The sequence below is a fragment of the Hyposmocoma kahamanoa genome, unplaced genomic scaffold (assembly GCF_003589595.1).
Source record: "Hyposmocoma kahamanoa isolate Upper Pololo Valley unplaced genomic scaffold, ASM358959v1 157, whole genome shotgun sequence".
Taxonomy (NCBI): Eukaryota; Metazoa; Arthropoda; class Insecta; order Lepidoptera; family Cosmopterigidae; genus Hyposmocoma; species Hyposmocoma kahamanoa.
The window spans coordinates 1,579,283-1,606,622 of NW_020653561.1; positions in this window are offsets into that span (position 1 = coordinate 1,579,283).

Consider the following 27,340-nt stretch of genomic DNA (forward strand, 5'->3'; position numbering starts at 1 on the left):
AGGTCCCAGTCAACCGTGACCATGGGACCTGTAAAGGGCCCGAAACGTCGGTTTGTTTGAAAAAACAAATATACGCGATTTAAATCCGGAAAAATAGTTTCATTTCCTATGTGTAACAATCGCGAAAACCTAAGAACTCGAAATGTAGAAATACTTGAGCTGCTTGCGAGTGCCAAACCGGGAATGGTAGATCACTAAAATGGCATGTCGTTAGTTATAAGGTGGCGCCTGTGTTTTCATATCGATCAAATTACCAGATGTTTTGCTGAACTGAGCATAGGACGTGTTTAGTATCATAGGATTGTGAAAGAATTTTCCAATCGGCGTACTCGCGGATTGATAGACGTAGATAGTAGCATGGTCATCGTGGCTACGTTCTGGGCTGCAACAATATAGTGTACGCCATCCGTAAGATAAGAGTAACAGCAGCAGAGCTCCTTGTAAAAGAGTTCATCCAAGTATTGCCACCTTATCTATTTTGGCCGCCAAGTAGTAGAATGAATATTACTGTTTTCATGTTTTGAAGGGTAGGATCTGGTGAAACAGCAGGCACATGCGTTCCGTCAACTTTAAGTCTGAGAGTGACAGGCGCAATGGCAGTGCCGTTTAGATTTTTGTGAATAAAGATTTCAGTGGCACTGCAACTGTTATGGAAAGGCGTGTCGCTTACCTTTAAAGCACACTACTTGTTCGTCCCATTATTTGATATAAAAAAGATATCAATCAAAATTATTAAAGTTAATCAAGCATTTGGTTTGTTTACCTGACAATTGCGAAAACGGAATCTTGCAACCGCAAAATAGGTCGTCTGTATGACAAAATGATCGTAGCTTAGCAAGTAAAATTATGCAAAGCCGGGAAGCTAAGTGTCGCTGATAGGGCGACAAGAGTACCGCGTCATGCATACAGACGGACTAGCTGAAATTATACTAATGGATAGGATTATTTGGTGCTTTGCTGGTGTTCATGAAGACACACGACGTCATAACGACAAGAGACGACAGTGCGGCTCTCCTAACTTTTCCTTTAATGCATTTAAAAGTTAAAACGAATGGTGAAATCTCAAATGATAGGTTGATTTTTGATGGCCATATTAATAAAGTTATTAATGTGGCCTATACATATCGGGTGCGTGGCTTTATCTCCAAGGCAAGCAGAGATTTTCGTAATCCTGAAACTTTAATTCTATTGTATAATTGTTGCGTTCGGTCTATTCTAGAATATGCATCTACAGTTTGGAACCCTCAGTACAATATCTGTATTTCTGGCATTGAGCGCATTCAGAATAAATTTAGGAAGCTATTAAGTTATAGCCATCCGTCGTTTCCTAATAATGATATAGTAACACTGGAAAAACGACGCGCTGCGAAGGACCAAAAGTTTCTATATAATATTTTGAGAAATACGATTGACTCTAGCTTTTCATTACATAACATTAATTTGAGATGTCCTACATCTAATTCTCGTTTGAAAAGTGTCCTTTGTGTGCCTACTTGTAAAACTAAATATTTAAGTAACGCTTTCTTGTTTAGAGCTTGCAATGCGTACAATAAGAATCATTTAGGTGTAGATATATTTTATTTGTCCTTTTCGAAATTTATAAAGTCCATTTATGAACAATAATTTATGTTATTTGTTTTTTAGTTTATTTCTTTTTATGTTTCTCTTTATTATTTTCTTTGTGTTTAAAAAAAACCAAGTAGTTTTTATTGTTTAAGTTATGTTTATTAGTGGAAACTTTGCTGCTTTAAGTAATAACTTTTTTTGTACTATAATCTTGTAAACAAAGTAAAAACTGTTTGTTTCCCAAAAAATTAAAAAAAAACAAATGAGGCGATAGGATTTCTGTAGAGTATCGCTTATACCGCGGTGTTGCTCGATATGGCACATATCGTTCGCCGGTACTTAAAGTTGAGTCTCCGACCCCGGTCGGCTGTGCCAATGGACATTTAAAAATTGAAATTTATCTCTGACGCCGCGTCGGAAGCAAGAACCCAAAGTAGATGCCTAAAATAATAAAAACATGGTATAATACAATATGAAACGATATTTCTCATATATCATCCTATTTAACATAAATAAGTTACAATTTTGACGGAAAAAAAAGTAAAAATTCATATTGTTAGAATAAAATAAAACATAATGTTAAATAATAATGTAGGAACATTATAGGAGTATTGTAAATTGCAATGCTCTCTAGAAAATATAAAAATGACACAAAAAAATATACGTCCCACTGCTTGGCACAGGTATCCTCTCAGGCGAGGGTTTAGGCCCCCCTCCCTCAACTCCCGCCCAACTCCCTACCCTCGCCCAATGTGGATTGGGGAGTTCACACGTTTCAGAGGGTTGTGATCATTTGTTTTCCTTCACCATAAAGCTCACGGTAGATTTCAAATTAACGCACATAAATTCGGAGAAACTGGAGGTGCGGGTCGGGTTTCGAACCCCCGGCCTCTGCTTGAGAGGCGGTAGGTTAGGAAAATATAAAAATGAGATATTTTATAATAACTTTTGTAATCATAGTGAAAAATAAGTTGGTTTGCAAAATGGGACCTTTAAACGGCCCGAAACGTAGGTTTGTTTGAAAAAAAAAACAAACAAATATAAAAAAAAACAAATATACGCGGTTTAGATCCGAAATAACTTTTTTTTACAAAAAAATTCTTGCAATTTATTTATTTAATTTATTTATTATATTTTTGAGGGCGGAAACTGCTTGTATGACAATGTAATTGAAACTATATTAAATAATTATAAACAAAAACAGTTCCTTACTGATAAAAATACAATAGCAAAATACAGCATTGACAACACTAAATAACTAAACGACATTATACACACACACACACACAGACATGAGACATTATAGAGGAGAGTAGAAAAGATGATGAGGACATGGAGAGGGAGCGCAGGGCACTGTCGGCTCACAGATTCACGCGATGTACAATTGGAGTGAAACTTACGTTCTTCAGAGCATACTGCCAAAGTTTCTACACGTGTGCTCTGTGGTCTAAGTTCACACAGAGATCGTACAGTGCCTAGCGAATCCAATATAATAATACCTTTAGGGTCTTGTTGAGGCTTCGACGTTTCTGCAGCGCATCTGGCATGTTTGCGGATGCTGCTGTTAAGGATTTTTATGCCATCATGCGCAAAATGTCTGCAGCGGTGATACAAAGGGTGAGGGGAAGCAATAACAAGATCCTAAAGCTAATTGCAAACAGGATGGATGCAGCAGTTTTCCAGAGGTTCATCGAATTGCATGTACTGCGTGCGAATCGGTGAGCCGCTTGGACAGCCGGGTCCGTCTCATTTTATTTTTATTTTATTAATTTTTAGTTATGTAATTGTACTAAACCTAATAACTAGCAAAGTTATAAGTTGTTATGTTACTAACCTACTAATTTATATGGATTACTGTGGTCCAAAATAAAAGACTTTTATTTTTATTTTATTTTATTTTTATTTTTTTATTTATTATAGCAGCAATGTAACGTTACGCAAATTAGATTACTTTAGTAATAAAAAAAATAATCAGGTAATACCTTCTTAACGTAAATACAGTTTGTATTTAACAAATCAAAATCGAAAAGAGCATATATTATACAAATTACATCTACTTGCCAAGTTTTATTGAAATCGTACACGAAACCGGATTTGGCTACTTTCTTCAAATTTAAATGGGACCAACAAAAAAAGAATCACCAAATTCACAAATTCCGGTGTGAAAGCGTAACATGCACACGCAAAAAACACAGTCGAATTGAGAACCCCGTCCCTTTTTGAAGTCGGTTAAATAGAGTTTCATTTTCTATGTATAACAATCGCGGAAACCTAAGTACTCGATAAGTTATAAACATAATTCCCTTCAGAATGTAGTGTTCTGTGTCCAGGTGTTTAATTTTCATGAAGACTGTAATTTACATCCATCAGTGCTTAAAGGACGTCATTAAATAGCTTGCAGATGCCAATATCAAATATTAATTGTAACTCGTACAACTATAAGAGTGTCACAAGACATAATAATCAAGAATGATACAAAATACCAATTAATAATTTAACAACTGAGCATGCGATAAAAGTTGTACTTATAAGTAGTTATTTTTAAACACTCACGTAAAGACATAGTAAGTCACGTATATTACGTAATTTTATTTGTTATATGGACAAGCTGAAACTTTATAGTTTTTAATCGACTTCAAAAAATGAGGAGATTCTCAATTGGACTGTATATTTCTTTTTTTGTATGCGTGTTACGGGATAATTACGCGGTATTTGTGAACGGATTTTGATGATTCTTTGTTATCGGAAAGAGGATACCTCAGTAGTGGGCCCATTTAAATTTGATAAAAATATTCCATCTCTAAGGGCGGCAAACAAGGGGATGATTCCGGTTTCGTTCAGTTTCCGGTAATTGATTGCAATAAAACTTGGAAAATAGATAGGTGTAATTCCACGAAAATTTGAGATCGGCTTTTTTAGTACTACAGAGTACTGATTAACAACTGTTTTCTCCAACTTACATAATTGCAAATGTATTTTAATTGAAACGTTTTTTAAAAGGTTTGGCTTTCCTTTTTTATATTTATTATTTAGTACGACATGCCTTAAATTTTTGAGATGCTATACTTTATCCATCATATTTTACAAATGAACGTTAAGACATTTTACCTTTCCATTGTCGATGTATTGGTTTCATTCAGTTTTTTTTTTAATTTTCAAATTGTGATTTCTCAATTCTACAATTTTGAGTTTTGACGGTATTGGTTGCGTGAATGTGGGTTGTTTAATCACAAATGTAATATACACAACATAGACATTCCACTTGATTTGTTTACATATAATTAACATTTAAAAATCAATCAATAAGTTTGCCGGACAAAGTGTAGTTATTTATTTAACCTAATTTAATAATTAACCACTTCGGAGACACCGCTTATCAGTATACTAATGAATAAATAATGTATAATGAAGATATCATTTCTAGGGTGGATAAAATACGTATGTTCTATACTCCGTTCAACCATTTATATTTAACTTTTGACAGCGCGAATTGTAATCAATTTTTTTGTTACAATCGATTTTATTTATGAAGGAGTAAAGAGAACGAACACTCTCCGCCCCTCCCTAGCTTTAGATACCGCCCCACGCCCCGCACATTGCCGTCACATTGACTGAACGACAACAAGGCTGCTGGCGAGCCGTTTTCGTGTGAAGACGGCTTTGATATTTGAATAAAGTTTTCATTTATTCATTACGAAACTTGTACGTTAATATAAAACATCATTTTACGTTACTATTTATAACGGTCGTGAATTGTGCTATGCACGGCCGTTTATCATCATTTTCCGAAAGATGAAACGAAGTAAGTAAAAAAACTTATGTCTGACTCATTCAGTTATTGTTTTCTTCATTTATGAATTGCAGAGTAATATATCTATGTATAAAAAATACAGATTTATTATATCAATATAATGAGGCGCCATGACTTCGTGAGCTAGTAGACAAGGGTCCTCGAATTTTCAATTCATTTTGCCGATAAATATTATGTAAGTAGCGAATATACCTAATTAATGATGATCAACTTGGACACGAAATTTCAAATACCTTGATTGCCTTATTTAATGGCATGTCCAAAATATAACATTTTAAGTGCTTTTAATATATTTTTTTTAAATATTCAATGTTACTCTAGTTAGTGAATTAATGAAAAATATGATATTATATCGATATAAATAGACATGTGTAATTATTAGGAATCTGGATTCTATTAATAGAATCATAGATAATAGGTTCGCGTTAGCATTTTCGCTATGTTGCCGCTCTAATCACGTAACGTAATAGTGCAAGAAAGCGATGGGTAACCCTGCCGCATCACGCACACATTTGCATCAAAAAATAATAAAAGATAAAAGTAAATAATTTTCGACCGTTGTATGGAGTGTCCGGGGTGTGGAAGGAGTAGTGAATGTGAGCGGGTTCAAAAAAGAAGATATTGTCTGATTGGGATCGTGATGTTGCGTTTGACAATTTGTGTACTCAAGAATTAATAACTAATGTTAATGAGGATGCAAGTAATTATTTCCGTTCATATGGAGAAGAATCCGACGATTCATTATAATAAACAATAATAAATTACTATAATTATTTATAATTTATTATTATTATTCTTTATTTAATAGTTTATTGTACAGGAAAAATACAACAAGTCACAAAGAATACAAGCGAAATTAAAAACAAAAGGTTCTGCTTATTTCTAATAGAAATTTCTTCCTGCAGACCTAAATACAGGACACTATAACTAAAAGAACGGGCATATGTGCACAACAAAACAAGAAAAGAAAAAAATGATATAAAAATATTAAATTGTTTTAAATTATATAAATACTTAGATAAATAAATATTTTATAATATAATACCTAAGATATGGATGGAATAGTAGACAAATAATGCTCTTTAACTCTCACTTTAAAAATAGCTAACGATTTACTTTCGTGAACAGTAATAGGAAGTGCATTCCAAAGTCTGACCGCATGAACAGTGCAGGAGTGAGAATAGAAACCGGAATTGAAGCATGGAAAAGATAACTGGGACCTAACAAGAGAGCGACAGGGTTTATCCTGGGACCTAAGGAAGCTGAAACGCTCTTTCAGGTACCCGGGAGACACAGGGTTATGTAAAATATTGTAAAGAATGGAGACAATATGAAAATTCCTGCGGAGACGGATGGGAAGCCATTTGAGCTGACTGCGGAAATGTGAAATTTATTTCATTTCATTATAATGAGTTTACTTATAATGTACACAGGTACTAAAATTGATCAACTTGAATAATCTTCGTTAGATAATCTCGATAAATATCGGAGCTAAAGAGCACGTCGCTTCACTAAAATTAAAAAAACGAAATAATCCAGGAAGTATTTATTGCATTATTTTGGTACATGGTTGTATGTCAATAACTACGGAACTTCGGAGGCATGCATATGTCAAAAGTTAAATAAATGGTTGGACACAGTACAGGTGTATGTATACACGTGCTCATATAATTCCAGCTCTACTAGTAGATAATTCAAAGATTTGCTATACAAATTGTTTTATTTTTCAGAGATGTTCGAAATTTGAAAGCTTTGCACATATATCTTTGTTCTACGGATGAGTCAATTACTTAACTGACAGCATTGACTTACAAATAAATGGACGACGGGTCTAATACAAAAACCACGGAAAAAGTGTCCCAAGTCAACCTATTCGAAATTTAAATTGTAATGTCATCGCAGTATCGCGCTGTCAGTCGAACAAATGAAGACTAAAGCGGAGTTTGGCGCTCTGTATACGATTTTAGCGCCTTACAAATGCGGACACTTTTTAGCGCGGACCCGACGTCCATATAATTGTAAGTCAATGACTGACAGTAATTGTTTTGGACGGATGTCGCACGGAGAGCGAGAGTTATACCTCATGCTCTGAATTCGAGAAATGACGGTCCGAAATGTCACAGGGATCATTTTATCTCTAGGTGTACTAGCGATATTCGCATTTTGCACTGTATAAACAGTGATGAAAGTAAATAAGATGTTGTTTAAGGTGATAATGTACCTTGTTTCCATCTGCGCCTATGAAGAACAATGATTGCAGCAACAATTTGAAGTAATTAATTTTGACTAATGAGAGAATTCTGAAATCTCGTTCTGAAATTCTGCCGGCGTTAGTCGAAAGGGCGCTTGTGACCAAAACTCAAAATCGAGAAAATGATGTTTAATGTTAGATTTATGATTAAAATGTATTACTTAATTTTAATTTTGTATTGTTAGATTTATGGTTAAAATGTATTATTTAATTTTAATTTTGTATCGTTATCGGTTTGTGTAAAATTTCCGAACGAATGAGAGACTTTAAAAAAAACAAGAGTCCGGGAAAGGGTGGATGACAGACGGTCACGGGAGTCGTTGTCGATCGACAAAGAAAATTTCTTGATCATTTTTTTAAATCTCCCAGAGTTGTGACGATCCTAAAGTTCTGGAGACTTTAAGGCGGAGCATAAAAATAGAGGATTGGTTTGAAACACAATAAGTAAGTCTTTTTTTAACAAAGAAAATGGCGACGGCGGCAGCATTCATCAAACAAGATCTGATTAGAATCCGTTTCTTTTAGTGTACCTACACCTTACTTTACCCATGGAAGTAGTATCATAGTAGTTTACAAATCTGTCCGACATTGAACCCGGGACGCCAATAAAACTGGCGTAAAACTACTGCCCTCGCCCCCTTATAGAATTTCTATTGCACAAAAGAACCATAAAATCCCCCTGACGAGGGAACGGACTTAGGGCCTGAGCCGAGGCGATAGAATGATTTGGTTTTTGCACATTTAAATGTACTATGAGAAAGAAATTGAAGTAAAGTTTCTACCGTAACAAATAGAGAAATATAGTTCATATTTATCTTCTTCTATTCGTACTGTAGCCATCAGTGGCGAGGCGTCTATATGGTGTCGACGTGCGATTCTATTTGGATAAAACAAATTTGTACCTTAATAATGGAGATGAATATGCTATAGAAAAACATGACGCGTCGCGACGCTTCGCCTCTGTGCCATTGTGAGCGGAGCCTATAACTCAATTCTCAACGGCTTGCCTAAAATTTTAAAAAAGTATCATTAAATATTATAAATATTTAAAAGCAATTTACTATATTTTGTGCTTGTGTACAATATAATTAACCAATGAAATAAAGTGTACTGGCATTGTGTGCTAATAATAAGTTTTGTGTTTAATTGTCGCAAAGGTGCCACTTGTTAAGGCAAATGTTTTTTGTTTTGCTCTGGCTTTACTAAAGACATTTTTTAACGCATCGCCACTGGTAGCAATAAAATGCCTTCTAAAGTAAATATAATACTGTGGGTGCTTAACGTTCATACCAGACTGATATGCCTAATTGCTTCGTAGGCTACTTGATTTCTTTTGTCAAATTCCCAGGAAAGAAGGGCACAACCTGGAATAGTTTATGGCTACTGGACGGGTCGACGGTAAACGTCCGAGAGGTCGCTGTCCCAAGAGGTAGACCGACCCAGTTATGTAGTGGTACGCCAAAGACTGCCACAGATGGCGTAGCGTTGTCATGCAGAAACTGTTTCCGTAGAACAATCACCTCAATTGCAGCTTTTTTATAAAAAAGAAAACTACCTCAAAAGTTCTTGGCGTAGTTATATTGAAATCGCTTAGCGGAAAGTGCGTGAAACCGGAATCGTCCCCTAGTTTACCACCCTTAGAGGTGGAATATTTTGTTCAAATTTAAATAGGACCAAAACTAGGGTACCCTATTTCCAACAAAAAATATCATTAAAATCAGTCCACAAATGCCGGAGTAATTGTGTAACGCACACATACACACACAAATACAGTCGAATTGAGAACCTCCTCCTTTTTTTAAGTCGGTTAATAATAAACATTTCTCAAAACAAGTATACATACATTCATTTAAATGATAAACTTAACATAGTAACATTATGTAAGTAATAAAAATATTAAGCCAAATGCATATAATCTGAAACATACCCTTTTTTAAGAGATGGAGGAGGGCCGGGAGAAATATTTGTATGGTCTACATTTATTTCTCTCGTGAGTTTGGGTGTAAATTGTGGTTGTCTATGTGTAGGTGTGTCCATGGCACCATCATGGATGTGTAAAGCTAATGAAGTGTGAACAAGTATTGTTTATTATTTCATAATAATATTTTTTTCTTTTATCCAATATTTAAATTTATTTATTTATTACTTTTTAAATTCTACTTAACGTTCACTTACATTGAATACATTTCTGAGAATCTAAAAATATGGATTTAAAAAAAGAACGTTCGTGGCACCAGTCATTTAATGTAACATTTCCTGTTATATTTTAATCATAATATAATATTGCCAAATGTGACAATATTACAATAATAATTAAAATGTAAAAGGATGTTATTAATTTTATTACGTACGATTTTTGTATTTATTTTAGTTAGTTTCCCAAAAATTGAAGATTTTGGATTTCATTACCTCTTTTGAGTGCACAAGATGAAACTCTGAATGAAACACTGAATGAATGAAATGTTCTTTATTGCACATAAAATTACAATTAAAATACAATACAATAACTTAAGTATAATAGTAGTAGTAAGTCGATGTGCAACAGGCGACCATATTGCTATGTAGCAATTTCTTCCAGGCAACCTTAGGATAGACATTTCGGATATGCAAAAGGGATGCAACCAAAGAATATCATCATAAGTACACTACATAATATGTAATAATAAAAATATACACATGTCCATAGATAGATATACATATACATACAAATAACAATAATATTATTAATACATACATAACAATAAATACACAATAATATTAAATGCTTATATACTTTTAAAGGAGAAAGAAAAATCAAGTATAAATGTAGGAAATAAATGAAAGGATAGAAGAGGACAGACGAAATTTAGGAGTTGAGGAAGTGATCCTTGACACGTTGTTTGAAGGAATCAAGAGAAGGGGATCGTCGAATCGATTCGAAACACTGATTCAATGAATCAATTTAATTGATACCCCTAATGTTGTATGTAGCCTTTACTACGTTTTGGTTTTCTTTTTTGGTATTTTCCATGTTGATACACAAAGTGACCGTACATAGTGGCTTATATTGAATAATTCTTTAGTAATGTTTTTATCGCTCCCCATCCTCTACTGCAACCGTCCCAGTCCCGAAACATACATAAAACATCAAAACCCCTATTCCAAGATGCGTACGGCTCCTATTACAATGACGGCCTCGGTGAAAGTATCGAAAGTACAGAATTAATGGTTAACGATAGAGAAATCAAATGCCATGATGACTTGAAGGTTGAGTGAAATATGTGATGGTAAAACGAGCACTGAGACGGGCCATTTTGTTTGCTATTTCATATCGTTATTTGTATTTGTGGACAGGTTACACTTAAAGCAACTTCAGTGACGCGTTTGTGCACAAACGAATTGGCCTCGAAATATATACATAAATATTTATGACTTCAAAAAAGGAGGTGTTCTCAATTAGACTGTTTTTTTGGTGTGTAGATATGTTAAGTAAAGGTTTAAAAAAACAGCTGGTACACAATCGGTTACGAAATTCATTAGGTACTATCTAATAATAATTATTATTTATATTAATAATTCCCTTTAGTATCTCATATATACGTAGAAATATTTTAAAAAACTCTCACTCGTAAAATTTGTTTTTTGTCATTTACTTAAGTTCCAAATCTTTACAAAAACTATTGCTATACATGAGGAAAATAGGATCTATAAAGATCCTATTATAAAATAGGAGACATTGTAGTAGTACAGGGCAGAGAAGTTTTTTTTGGGACGTTTATTGCCAATTTCAAACGAGGCGTGGCTCAAGAGCCCACTTAAGTCCATTTCAAAGTTGACAATCTTAAACCGTGTGGAATAGTCCAGTATCACACATCTGCTGGAAAGGGTTTGTCTTAAAACATTTGTGTAAACAATTATGGGTGTTATGATAAAGATAAACTGTAACGTTTTACGCGTCACTGATCCATTGCCGCAATGACTGTGAGTACGGTAGCGGACGGCGGGCGGATTGCATCGGCCGGAGTGCGTTTCGCGTAGTATGCCTAAAAACGTGGCCGTGTTTTAGATGAGTTTGTGAGGTCATATCTCAACATTTTAATACTGGGTAATACTGAAATTAAAAAAAAACACGTATATATATTTTCATCAAAGATCATACTATTAAAAGAAGGCGACATCCCATGTATTTTGAGACCCAATGTTTTTGACGACGTGCATTAAAGAGACGTATCAATACTTGTGATTCATTATCATAGCATCAATAAAGCTAATTGAATACAACCTGTACAAGCTGGGGTTGTAAAGTTTATATAGGTTACATTTATAATATTGTCCTGTATTTCGCTTCAGATGTTTGTTCGTAGTAGCAGAAAAAAATCAAGGTTTCAATTTGTTCTCAAAAATAATAAAGAACTTGTTGAATATTCCTAAATAAACGTTAACATGTTCTGCCGCAATGAAAATGTATAAAAATTAAATCTGCTCAAATGGCAGAAGTCTACCATAAATGTTCACACTGTTCCCAATCTCAATGTGACATTGACATTGGCATGGGGCCTCTAGTCAGACCGTTCCTTTGCTAAATTTCTTATCCTCATTTAAATATTGTCAAAACATTTTTGTCATAGTGTGTTTTACTTTTACTTTGTATCATTGCTGTTTAATTAATTATTTGATTAGGTATTTTATTGCTATAATGTTTTATGTGTGTACTATGAAATATTAATACTTAGGTAAATATTCTATCATGCTTAAAATGAAACGTGCGTACAAGAACGTTACCTAATCTATGGTCGAACTGAATCAATTACGTTGTGTTCTTGCATTTACTCTAAAATACATTGTTTTACAATTTATTTATTCCCGACTTCTAAAAATGTACAAAAATATATGGACAAGTAAGTAGGTATAGACTAAACCGTAAAATCATACTAGCACAGTTCATGAACGGCTCTTCGTTGATTTTATAATTATTGGGTCAACTTTCGCCATTCTTCTTTGGCTAGTGATAAAAAGTCACCTTGTATATAATTATTTAATACAAAGATCGAACGCCAAGAAAAAATCCTTCAGGCCGACAGGACTCGAACGTGACCACGGGATTCCGTCCCCATTGCTTTACTAACAAAGCTTCAGGTTTTTTTTTTTAATTTTTTTGTGTCTATTATCAATTTTTGCATTAAGTGTTCTCTTCTCTCTTCTTCTCTTCACCAATAAAAAATATCAACCCGTATATGTTACTCTACTACTCTATTGAAAACGGTATCTTAACCCGCGAACAATGGGCAAGAAACTCGATAATAATAGACATTGGTGCATAAAACGCCCTGAAGATTTCTGAAAGCTTTTTGTCAAATGATTTTGCTCAAAGGCTTTAGTTGGACATAAAAGCTCCAATTCGCATTCGAACAAACCACCACGGGGTGGAAGATGACAAAGGGGATAGACAATTGAATAGTGATGCCACAAAAAATGTTAATTTACGTCACGTTCAGTTCGTCACATTGTTTTTGATAGGTTTTTTTATTCACACGAGAGCTGTGATGACCAGAGATCGTATTAGTTTGAGTATATTTACCTGAAATTATATTTCGAGTTCTTAGGTTTTCACTATTGTTACACATAGGAAATGAAACTATTTTTCCGGATTTAAATCGCGTATATTTGTTTTTTCAAACAAACCTTTTGTTTTGGGTTTGTTTGAAAAAACAAATATACGTTTCATTTCCTATGAAATTATGTTTTTTATGACCAGAGATCGTATCAGTTTGAGTACATTTACCTAAAATCATATTTTTTATAACCAGAGATCGTATTAGTTAGAGTATATTTACCTAAAATCATATTTTTATGACCAGAGATCGTATTACTTTGAGTACATTTACCTAAAATTATTTTTTTTATGGCCAGAGATGGTATTAGTTTGAGTACATTTACTTAAAATCATATTTTTTATATTGTCGGCTAAATTTGTAAATCTGGTAACTCCATTAATCTAAACTTTTCGAGTAGGCAAAAAAACTGAATTATTATAAACAATTTTATATGACAGTCGATCACTATACCTTTATTTTATAACAATAAGAAAGTGTACACATTATATTTTAAGCTTTAATTGCCCGATATTGCGTTTGAAGAATAAAATTTATTTACTTATTTGTTTCCTTAACAACAGCGATTGTGTTAGAAAAAAAAACTTGTTGGCACATCGTCTGGCACGGTTTGCTGGGAGACGTTGGTTCGAATCCAACTGGATCGAAATGATTTTTTTGTAAGTGTCCGATCTTTGTTTAATAATTAGGTATAATGAAAAAACTTAAATCAAATACAAATAAGAGACCGAACTTAAAACACAATATTAAGAAGTTATTAATGAAAAAAAAAAAAAATAATTTCAGTACAGAGTACTAAAAAACCGACCTCAAAAGTCATTCATCCCCTAGTGTGCCACCCTTAGAGGTGGTATATTTTCTTCAAATTTCAATCGGACCACACTTGAGGTACCCTCTTTCCAACAAAAAGAATCCTCAAAATCGGTTCAACAATGCCTTAGTTAACGTGTAACATACATACAAAAAAAAAACATACAGCCGAATTGAGAACCTCCTCCTTTTTTTGAAGTCGGTTAAAAATAGATAGATAGATAAAACGTTTATATGGGTCTACAGACCATAACATAACAGAAAAATATGTAATATAATAAACAGAAAAAAAAAACAGCAGAGTCGCAGCACTCACAGTAACACCCAGTTATGTACGCGTGCTGTAGCGGTGCAAAAGGCCATAGCTCATCGTAGGTGTTAACTCAGGAGCAAACAGCTGATTTTCAGCTATACCCTAGAGGGTGCCGCGGATACGATAACCAACTCAGTTCTAATCCATTTTCAACAAAAACTAAACAAAACTGTTTGTTTAAAATTCTAAACCAATTCACGTATATTTCGAAGATTTCGACTTGATATCTCATTATTTTTTCCAACAATGTTTATTTGAATAGCATCGTAAAATTGTATTTGAAAAATGGTAGTCCAAAAGTGAAGTTATTTTTCATCTATACATCTATGACTTGTCTATGGTTGCATAGTGCTGTACGAAAAAAAAAACATTCGGTTCATTCAATTAAAGTTTTTGTAATCGATTAGTAACTCGAATATTTCAATCGCAATGGAACGAGTTTCTAAGTTTAAGGATTTGAAGGAAGACTTAAACATAGTATGACTCAATTGAACAAATCGGTTCATTCAATTAATTAATCGATTGGTAGTTGCATGACAATTGGCCATCACTAAACCCTCTACGGTCGGGTCAGTGACTTGTTTGTTTACATTTCGTTGAAAATGGGTTGAAACGAAGTTATAGCTGACGCTATTTCACTGTTATATAAATTACCTAAACAAATAATAATACAATAATGATAATGAATAAATACAAAGGCTAAATTAGATTTCCTTATCACGTTTAAATACAATTTAATATCAAGTGTTTCCATCAACAAATTCAGCTCATCAACACGGTGAAATTATTTTTCCAACAAGAAATGTTCTGTACAATTTTAAGTTCAGTATGTAGATTAAATATTTCTGTTGTATGGTACTTTGGGCTATGTTTTAAAATGATTAACGTTGTTGGTGCTATTTAGCTACGGGGTTTTCACATATAGCCGACGACGCTATGTAAATAGCAATTATTTTACTATGAGAGTGTACTTAGAAGAGAATTTTGACAGTGGTAAATAAAAGTTTGTTTTATTTATATATCCGATAAACACAAACAGTTATATACTAAACAAATAACAAACATTGAACAAGCAAGATTAAATAAATATGGACCAACAACGTGTTCCACAAATGCCTGATTAAGGCATTCTATGACTAGCGTGACACATGCGGGTATTCTTATGGAAGTATGTTTCAAAATTTCGTTTATACATATAAGGAGATATTGAGTAAAATAAATATATATACATACACACACATACACATAAATAACAATACATATCAAATTAGTTACGATAATAATTATAAATCCCATAGAAATCAGAAGCCACTTTTCAGTATGACAGAAACTTCACGCTTATACCTGTACAGGGGGTATTGAATATATCTAACGTCCTGGAAACAATATTTATAATTGCAACACATCCTATAAATTGGAGAGCGTTTGCCGACATCGGTACGACAAAATGGGCGTGAGAAAAGGACTTTATATCTAGGTGTAAGAATTTTTATATTTTGTTTTGATCTGCCTTTTACTTTTAATATTTTTATTGAACCCCTAACAAACGGCCTTAATGAAGACCACGACCGCTCTGTCAAAAGTGCAACGGAGGAAGAAGAGATCATTCAATTCAGTAACAGAAGAGCTTCTAGTGAAAGAGGACCTTATCTTGCCTTGCCTATTTCTGCCGCCATGCAATAACTGTGTGCATTAGTGCCTTCCAGTAAGAAGGGTAAAGGTGCTTATGAAATTACAGGCACATGAGACTTTCAAATTTTGTTTTTTGTTTTCTGATTTTTTTTTCACAAAATTCGGGGAGCATAATTTTAGTAAACAAATATGGCTGTTTACTAAAATAACAGAACCTGAGCAAAATATAACGGTGCTGTAGCGTTCATTGGAGGTATCGTTATGTGTCAAGGTGACGGATGCAGTGGCAGTGCCCCTCAGATCTTTGCGATTTAAAGCTCTGAGTGGCACTGCAACTGCTGTGGGCAGAGGCATAGCGATTATCACCAGGCGCACGACTTATTCGCTTATCATTTTGTATCATAAAAAAATCATTTACAAAGAAGAAACTTCATGATTTCATTCCATATTAGTCTTACTTTCGTTAAGTGTGCCTTTCTAATACTCAACAAATATATTATATTCCTGCAATAGTCGTATAGACAAACATTCTCGAACATTCCACGGAGGGAGGCGCCCTCGAAGACTTGACTTATTGTGAGCGAACCCCATAAGTAGGGAGTTACAAAACGAGGGTAATTTCAAATTTATCGCTATATGCGTGTGTATTTACGTGCCACTTAGATGGGCCGACAACAAAGCCCGGATACCGGCCGAAATTTTTTAAATCTATTGCTTCATTTGCAATATAATGGCATGGCTGATTGGAACTAAAATAGTAATTTAGAAGTAGTAGAGCTTCTTATGAAAGAGCTCGTCCACAGAAGCACTGCTTCTTATTTCTTCTGCCGCCATTTTTTCTACCGCCAAGCAGTGAGAGAGCTGTTTTTTAAGTAGGAGCATGGACCAATAACGCAAGAGGTACAGGATAGCGCAGTCAGGTATTTAGTACCTGTTTGTACACCAGATGTCGCGACGAGTACCAAATAGCTGTTTTTGTAATTAATTTGTTTTACATTAACAAGCTGCATTTATGAAAGCTACTCAAATTTCTAGTGATAACAAACAAATCTACTAGATGGCGGTTATGCACAGATTTTTATGGATGGTGCGCCGGCTATTCTTTCATATTGTTTTGGATTAGCGCCATCTACTTATATTAAGTAACCTTAACTTACAATTGAATTGATACTCAATTATTTTTTTGTGAAATTACTCCACTAGTTTGTTATAATTAATATTACCAATATCGAAATTAGAAAAACTTCCTTCGATCCGCTACGGCTAAAAAGTCGTTGAAAACTTAATACAAAGATCCAAAAACAAGCACATAGAAAAGCTCTTGAGGTCCGCTGGTTCCGTGGCTTAGTTAGCATAGCGTCTGGCACGGTTTGCTAGGAGCCGTCGGTTTCAATCCGGCCGGATCGAAGGAATTATTTCTAAGTGTTCAACCTTAATTTATAAATGAGTTTGTAACACACTATGTCGTCTATTGCCCCACAGATCTTTGGGATGTAAGCTCTAAGCGGCATGCAACTACCATGACCAGGCGCACGACTTGTTTGTCCCGTCATTTGGTACGATAATAAAAAAAATGGATTATACTTCGTTTCAATCCATTTTGAACAAAAAGTAAACAAACAAGTCACTGACCCGACCATAGACGGTTTAGTGATGGCCAATTGTAACGCCAACTACACATCGATTAAATAATTGAATGAATCGATTTGTTCAATTGAGTCATACTACTTTTCCTTACATAACCTATATAAGCATATTTAAAATTTCTCAAACTCAGATACCGTTCGATTGCGATTGAAATGTTCGATGTAATAATCGATTACTAAACTTTAATTGATTGAACCGAATGGTTTTTTCGAACAACACTATACAACCACAGGCAAGTCCTAGAAGTGTAGATGAATAATAACCTCACCTTTGGACTACCATTATTCAAATACGATTTTACGACGCTAATCAAATGAATATTGTTGGAAAAAGTGATGATTCAAGCCGAAATCTTCGAATTATTCGATTTATTGAGTTGTTGCTTTAGAATTTTAACCAAACAGGTTTGTTTACTTTTTGTTCGAAATGGATTGGAACAGACTATAGTTGGACTTTTAGAGTATTGCTTCCAACTCCAATGCAGAAAACGATACTGCTTGATACGGTACGTATCGTTCGCTTGTCCTTGAACCTGACCCCTTATTACTATTGCCGAGGTCATTCAAAAGCAAAAATTCGCCTTTTGGACCGTGGGCGAGAGTCCAAAATAGATAACAAAATGCACTAATAATCACAATCATCTATTTCCAATCACAATGGCATAAAGCCTAACAAAGGCAAGGTACACATAAAGCTGAACTTGCAATGTGTTAGACCATTGTCATAGACAATAATACAATAGTTACAGTGTAGCCGAACATTCTGTACAGAAAAGCTATTGAATTTTACCAGTAGCCTTTTGAATTTTGGCACAAATTGTACAAGAAATATACTTTTAACGCAGTGAAAATTGTACCTAATGAAATCCGAATAACATTAGAGATAGTAGAAAAGGCTTTATCGGAAAATGGAAAAGTAAGATCGTAAATTTAAGAACTGAACATTTATCATTTTTGATGGTGCATAAACGGGACACCTTCAAGCACCATGAAAATCTTTAATTTTTTAAAGTGCCGAATAGCAGTTTATGACAATTTTGAGAAATAAAACATTAGAGAATCAAGAACACACTAGGTTATTATTAATTTTCCAAATATACTATATATTCGGCCTAAGATCACATACCGTGGCCGAATAGCCGAATATTCGGCCAATATTTTCGGTTTCATTAACGCACGTACGTATCTTTAGTTACGATAAATAATTTAGGACAACGAAACAAAACAGGTCATTAAATTTTCAAGTTCATAATTTAAATTTATGATAACTTAATGAAGACAGCACAAGTACATTTCACTTCAGCTTGATAAACTTATTTTATTTTAATTTGCTTAATTATAAGTGCTTGGTTGACTTTGTTAGCGTTTATTTAGTTATATCTAAACTACATTAAGTTATATTTCCTTTGATCTTTTAGATATATAAGCGAAATATTGCTATTTCTCGAACTTACAATGTACATGATAATTTACTGTGTTTCTTTCTCCTGTTTCTAGGTATTCGATATTTGGCCGAAAAGCAAAATAAAAGCCGAATACCAGATAGTGACAGGAAATTCGTTGCAACTCTAGTTATTATGCAGCATTTACGTACTTGGATGTCAAAAATCAATGGAAATGATCCACTTAACTCCTTCAGATTTTTCTGCTTATGATATTTTAGCAGGAATAGAGCTCCCTATGAAAAAGTTCGTCCAGGGAATTGCGACCTTATCTATTTCTAAAACCGTATTATTATAATATAAGCATTCCTGTCTTCCGATTTTTAAGGTGGCTGGTGAAATTACAGCCACATAGGACTTGTCAAGTTATGTCTCAGGGAGACATATGAACTGAATGCAGTGGCAGTGCCCCTCAAATCTTTAAGATTTAAAGCTCTGAGTGACAATGCAACTGCTATGGACAGACGTGTCGTCCATTACACGCAGGACTTGTTCGATCGATCACTTGGTGTTATAAAAAAAAATAACAATCAAACGACAATGTACTCGTCGTTTAAACAAAGAATAGGGTCTTATTCACGTCGGCTCTAACGCATTGCGTTTTCAAGCAAATACTGACACAAAGTATCTTTTGTATTTATTGTTTTTGTTTATGTTAATATAAATAAATCTACATCAATTTGTGTTTTAAACGTGAAAGTTTTTCATTTTTTTCCCACTTTGTTCTTTTCTTTCGTATGTGGTGTTTGTTACTTGGGGTAATGAAATAAATGTATTTTCTTTATGTTTTTTCTTTCTTTCTAATTAGCTTCAATGTACTGCCCTTATCCATAACAAACGTACCTAGTCAACAATTATTGCCCGTGTAACTACTAGGCCTGTCGGTAGTTACACGGGAGACTATTATTACCTGTGTAACTACTAGTAATTCTGCTGGTAGTTCCATGGGTAACAAAGGCATTTTTAGCGAAATTCAGTCATTAACATTACACGAAATTATATTTATAACGTTATACACTAATTTTATAACATTTCTACATTAATTTAATTATATATTTTTATGTAATTTAATTATCATAAGAAACGTTATCTCACATAGTATTATTCGAAATAGTAACTGCGTATGAATAATAATCGTTAAATGTTGAAGTCAATTATAATCTTGTTTATTACTTTTTGGAGTAATATACTTCCAATATGTATTAAATATTTTATTAATTTGTTTTCACACTACACACGCTAATAACTGTATGTATGTATTGCAATGATTATGTAAGCATTTATTCGATATAAGAGTACACACTGCAATTACACGATATACGCGTCATAAGTATTTACGTAGTACTCGTATATTTTATTTTCACTTCGGGACGCATGTGTCTGTCACTCACTCGGCGATTGAAAACCAGCGTCACATCCTAGTCTTGGTTGTGACTTTAGTTGAATGGGATCCTTTTGCATACCCCACAGCCGCACACATGTCAGTACAGTATGTAACTTGTTTAAATGTTGTTACGCTGTTATTTCTGTTTTTATTTATATTAGTCTTTTTTTAACCGACCTCAAAAAAATGAGGAGGTTTTCAATTCGAATGTATTTTTTTTGTATGTATGCCTACGCGATAACTCTGGTATTTGTGAACCGATTTTCATGATTCTTTTTTGTTGGAAAAGGGGTACATCCATAGTGGTCCCATTTAATTTTGAAGAAAATCATCCACCTCTAAGGGAGGCAGTTCACGCATGAAGATTCATTTTTATAAATAGCGCCTAAATTTTATTATAAGCAGCAATTATATCAATGGTTGATTTTGCTATTATCCAATTCAAGGCGTTTTTCTCTCTCAATATACTTTGAGAAGTGAGAACCGATTTTTATTATATTTTAATGGCGAACTAGGGGATGAATCCGGGTTTGCGCACTACCCGGTAACCGAATTCATTAAAACATAGTAATTATACGTAATTCTACGTACTTTTGAGTTAGGTTTTTTTAGTACTCTGTACTGATGTGCTTTTTTATAATGTGGCGTTACAATAAACGGTTTCTATATCTATTTCTAATGTCTGGATTCATCGAAACAAGATCTACAACTGCCTATAAGTGTTCCTTTTAACTTATTTAGTTTCAGTTTTATTGTTAAGCAAAACCAGCGTAATTTATATTTCTCAAAGAAAAAAACAACTTTGTCTAGCATCTCGAAAGTTACCAAAATGCGTTAGATGTGATAAGGAGGGCAATGTAGTTTTTGGTAAACACAGATACCGGTAGTGTATTCCATTCTGTTACCATACTCATTAACAAGAAAAAAGCACAGCTCTTCGTGAGCTTGGGTGGCCAATCCAGGATGGTGGTGTGTTCCGGACTTTCTAGTCGAGTTAAGAAGAAACGAATTCAGTCAGTGTGGAATTAAATTGAAAAGTTCCCGCAAACTCTCTTCGAAAAGTGAACACTGGAATGAACAATACAAAGACAAGGGAACCTCTTTACGATTGAGTTGTAGTGTTGAATCAATTCGACGATGGCAAGTGCAATTTAAATGAAAATGAAATGGATGAATGAAATTAACTAACTAAACTAACGGATAACACGGCATCGGCATTGCCACTGCGGCCGTCACCCTGAGATATAAGTTGATGAGTCTCATGTGCCTGTAATTTCACCAGCACCCTTACCCTTCACAACTGGAACACATTAATGTGACAATTACTGCTTAGCGGTAGAAATAGGTAAGGTGGCAGTACTTCCCTGGACGAGTTCTTTCACAAGGCGCTCTACTGCTACTATTAAAATAATTTCATCCTGTTTTTAACGGACTTTAAAAAAAGAAAAAGGTTCTCAATGGTAAAGGTGGCGAATTAGGGGATGAATTCGCAGGGGATGAACTCGGCACCTACTTTCCGTCAACCGTTTTCCATAAAACTTGACAAATAGATGTAATTCCACAAATTTTTGAATTCGGTTTTTTTTTTTTTTTTCAATGAAAAAGTATGTATAGGCCGACTATAGAACCCACAAAGGTCGCGAAACGTGGTGTGGGCCGCTTCGACGACCCACACTTGATGAGGACTATTTGGGACTGTAGTGAAAAATGCCTGGTTATGGATTCTTCGTGAGCTTCTTAGTCTTGCTTGGATCGCATCGGGTTTGGAATGCCATCCTGCTGCCAACGTTGTTCCATACTGTCAACGGTCTTTTATACTGTCAGCCTGCCTTTTTTTGAAGGAAATTTTGTAGTTGAAAACTAAGTGGGTCTGAGGGCACAGACCTCGGCTTAGGGCGTTACTGGAGACTTCTGGAGAAACTACCAGTGTACGTGCTGAATTGACCTCGCCGGCGAGGACGATTGGTGCGTGTAGAGGTGGGCTGATTAGCGATCTGGTTGGCCTTCAAAGTGGCCAGAGTGATAGGGTCGTCAGGGTCGTTGAGGACTTCCCTTGGCCGACGGGTCCTACGTACGAGGTAGGGGTGTTCCCTGAGAGGGTCGTAATTGGTTGCAGCCACCACGAGGGGGTTGGGGTGGTGAGGAGCAGAGTCGAAGTATGTGTCAGCCTGCTATATCGCTCGCACTCTTTTATAGTGTGCGAGCGGGACGGCACCAATATAGGAGCAGGACGGGAGAACTAATAAATATTCCAAACATCACCCATCTGCCTCTCATTTATTTACTAAAAATTGTATAAGACACAATAATACTAATAAGACGTACGACTAATATGTACAACAGTTAACCACAATAACAAATGTCAATTAGAATCTTATAAAATCACGTAAGAAAACCGTGGGCGCGAACACGTTTTCGTCCTTAACACGTTGGTTTGTTTGAAAACAGTAATATACGCAATTTAAAATCGTAAAAAAACTGTTTTTTCGAGTGGTCGGTACCAGACATGCGCTCAGAGGGGTCTTTACTTGAAGAAGATTGGGGGACCCTGTTTTAATAACACCTGACGTATGTAGAGGTGGTATCGCTATTGAAATGTCCCCTTTTTGAGGATGGATTATGAACGTTGCAGAGTCAATTAAGTTTTTTTGAAGATCTGTGTCTATAATGATGTAGTGCGTGCAGCTGATTGGTTGATCCCTTCCCCTTATGGGAAACAATCACACTGATTACCCTGTAGGTACTCAAAATGGGGTATTCCTTGTACTATGAGGACGCTCTCATTAACGCACGTATGTAAATTTAGTTATGATAAATTGAAGTCATAATTTAAATTTATGTATTCAGTATTTGGCCGAATAGCAAAAAACAAGCCGAATACCGAATAGTGGCCGAAAATTCGTTGACGTTTGATAACTTGATAACGAAAAACGTCCAGTTTGAAATGGACATTTTTCGAAATATTTTTCAGAATTTTTCAAGATAGTATTGCAGAAGTATGACACAGAAATGATGAATTTTTTCATCATTCATACATTCATCATCAATCCAAGACGAGGATTTTGAACCTCTTTCAAAAGTATATTTAAAAAATCTTTCACAGTACAAATTTGGCACAATTCTTTTTAAATCCTATAACCTCCATTAAATTATTCCTTCTTTGACGCGCAAGTTTCATCGTGATGTTTTTTCTTCACTGAAGTGCAAATTGTAATTATAAAATTATAGATTAGATAGACAGCTGATTAACATAGGATCCACTAAAACTAACACCATAATTATTATTGTATTGAACGACATCAAAATAACAAATTTTTATACCAAAACATATATATACATATAATTAATTAACGTGAACAGCTTTGGGAGTCATAGCAGTGAAAAGGCGCTGGATCAGCATAAATGCAGCAGTTTCCCACGACGCTGGTATTCTGTCAGAACAGTGTTAAAAGGTATTCTGTCAGAACAGTGTTAAAAGAGACGCCACTCATCATTTCAGACAGTCCTCTATCATTTCTACTTATTAATTAAATTTGGTTCCGAACTCACAGCTCTCCGTTTGAATCGTCATTCGCACTCACGTAGCACACCCGTTTGAGAGGCGGTAGGTCATGCGATTGGGCTGCCGCGGTTTTTTTTATAACAAGTAGTCTAAGTGATTCTTCCGCACATTATTTTATTCATTCCCTGGCTTTCTATTCTCCTTGAGTATTTTACCGCTCGTGATGACAGGTTGTCGTGTGTAATTGTTCCAAGCTGTCGTGACGACAACTTTTGTGGCGTTCATACAAATTAATTTCATAGTGGGAAATGTTATGAATTAATAACGAGATTTGTCGGAAGTAAAAACGTGTTGTGAAGTTATTAAAATGTTATAAAGGGTGAAAAGACTGACATATTAAAACGCGCTAACCAAAGTATAGGTATAAAATGAAAGCACTAAGTAGTGGTTTCGTTTTTTCCATTCTTTTTAAAAATTGTACACAATATAGATTAACCTATGCCATAGTAAGGGACTGGTGTCCAAGCTAAGTAAAACCTGTGTTATGAATCACCAAACCAATATGTAAATACATACATAAATTCAATAAGATCGGAAATGGTAGAAATTTGAATTTGAAGCCTTTCTCTAATCATTGATTTTTTTTTTGGATAATACTAAGTAACGGGACGAAAAAGTCGGCACCTGGTGGTGAGCGAAACGCCTGTCCCTGACAGTTGAGTGGCACTACTCAGCTTTGACGGCTTAGTCACACTTAGCGGTGGCAATCGTTAGTTGCGCAATGCGCAACGGGAAATGATCGTGTCTACCTATCTGGAAAATAGGGAGGGTGTTGCCTTTTGAGAACCGGATAAAGTCTGTGCAAACGGGCTGATCTGGGGTCAAGACATGACTAAGAAGGTCCCTGCGCGGGCTTGCTTGCACAGGTTATAGTCCCTTTCTCGTATACGCTAAGGTCATTATAATAAAATATAAAAACTTATGTAGAAAAGAACAGGGATATCGTACTCTTGAATGAGAAACAATCGTTTTTCCACTAGGCTACCAGAGCAAATGGATTAAATTATCCCAATACTTCACTGTTTTTTATTAAGTGGATTTTAATGGGATCACCACAATTCTTAATTGAATCAATCATAACGTTATTAAATTTATTATATAAAATTGTTTCAATCATTGTACTTCATGAAGTAACCAACGTTAACTCTTATTCAAGGAATGACTTTATGAAAAGAAGAGAAGAGAGGCAAGGTCGAGTTTTTCCATCAGTGTGGCAACCCAAACACCTATTACCAGTTCACGTCTGTCATAACGTCAGCCAATCAGCCATTGGTAGCAAACCTGCAACAAAAATAAATCACATCACTAACTTTATAATAAGTACATGATTCTTATATATAGAGCAAAGACGCAACTCACCAATTGAGAAATGCCATACGGTATAGTTAAGTACTTCGAAGTGAAAGGTCTCTTAGAAATGGTCGTGTAAGTCACGAACGAGGTCCGCTCGTGCATTGTCCTGATTATATCTATGGGATTTATTTGAGTGAGGTCGGGTTTTTGTTGCAGATCTTCGTACAGTACTAAATACAGACGTAGAGAGGATTTGGTTCATAGAATTGGTGGTTCCATCAAATTCCGTGTAATCTGCCTCTGTGGCCCAACGGTTACCATGCTGGACTGCCGCTGTGGTTAAATTTAAAACCACAATTAAATGTACCTAGCAAATAAGTCACAATAGCTATTGGTAAACCAAATAAATTAAACAAGAAAGAATTAATACATTTTTAATTACGACAAGGATTAATTTATGATCAGAAAGCAATTTTAAGGAATTAATTTCATTTATCGATACCACGTATATTGACGTCACAGTAAAAATAAATTGATTCGTATTTAATGGCGCTTAATGGAATCAATCACGCTTCTTAATTTAATCAATCAGAACCACAGACCACATAAATACTTTCTTCCATGATCAGAAAGATAAAATTCACTACTTAAATTCTTGTCGTCGTGTTCATTATGCTACGTATCTCAGCAATTTAACCATGATAATATTGATTTAATCAAGAGGATGATTGATTGATTCTATAAAAATCCATTTGAAAAGAGACGAGACAAGACAGAGAAGAGAGTGGTCTGAGGTAGTATAACGTGATAAGGAGACCTTCTGACTACATTGGAAATGCCGTGACAGATCTGAAATTCTGTAATAAGATTCCGGGTAATATTCAAAATTTGCCATTTACGAGGTTAAAACTATAGTGAAATAAAAACTTTATTCTGTAGGTTATTATACAGCTTCTGCGTACTTTGATGACAATTCCGTTGTACTGACCCGTTTAGCTTTTGCAGATATTCTAGATCTAAGATGTTTGAAATAAATATTGTGAATGATAAATGTATCCAAAAGTATATTTACAAAGAGCAATACTTAAAGTTTCTTGATCATTCTTCTCAGGGGAATGTGCCTTAAGAATGAGCAGTAGAGTTTAATCAATATGACGCTTTCAAGTGTAATTTGTTTAACTATGAAATAAAGATTATTTGACTTTAACTAAAGAATACTGAATCCAGAAAATGAATAAGACCGAAATTGAAGTGGACAGATAATATCTCCAATGTTTCTAAGTACAAAAAAGCAGACTCCACCATCAGATGCGAATAATAATACTAAAGAAACAGAGGTCCAAAATAAACCCCTACGTTCACTTTGGCTTCGTGAAAATTTGAAGCAATATATGCCACTAGAGGCAAAGCCCGCTTTGCAATGAAAAGTCATTTTCAGATTAGATCTTATCCCATACAAACTGAAATTGGTTTACATATGAACACACATAAATCGTTTTAACTGCTTATTTGAAAGTAAGAATTGCAATCCCCTCTTAGAACATTACGGATTAATTTGAAGACACTTTGCCAGAAAGCGAAGAGTTCTTATTGCCATACTGTCGCAATGCGAAAACTTGTTATACCTAAACGTTATTTTACGAGAGCTGAGCATCCGAGAACCGTACATGTTTGAAATACTTCAACATCAACCAGTGTTATAACAGCTTTGTACCTTTTACGGCGGAAACCCTTGGGCAATATGGAACTTTTAATATTGGAAATGAAACTATTTTTGACTGACTTCTTTAGTATGTGTATTTTACGCCATTACTTCGACTTTTGGGAACCGATTTCAATGATTCTATTTTTATAGGAAAGGGGGTACCTCAGAATTTGAAGAAAATATTTGGGGATGATTCCGGTTTATTTGATTTCATCCACTTTCCGTAAACCGATTCCAATATATTTTGGCAAATAGATGTAATTCCAATGAAAATAAAACACAGTAAAAACGAATAAGTTAACTTTTGAGGTATTTTTATACGAATTTAAATGGC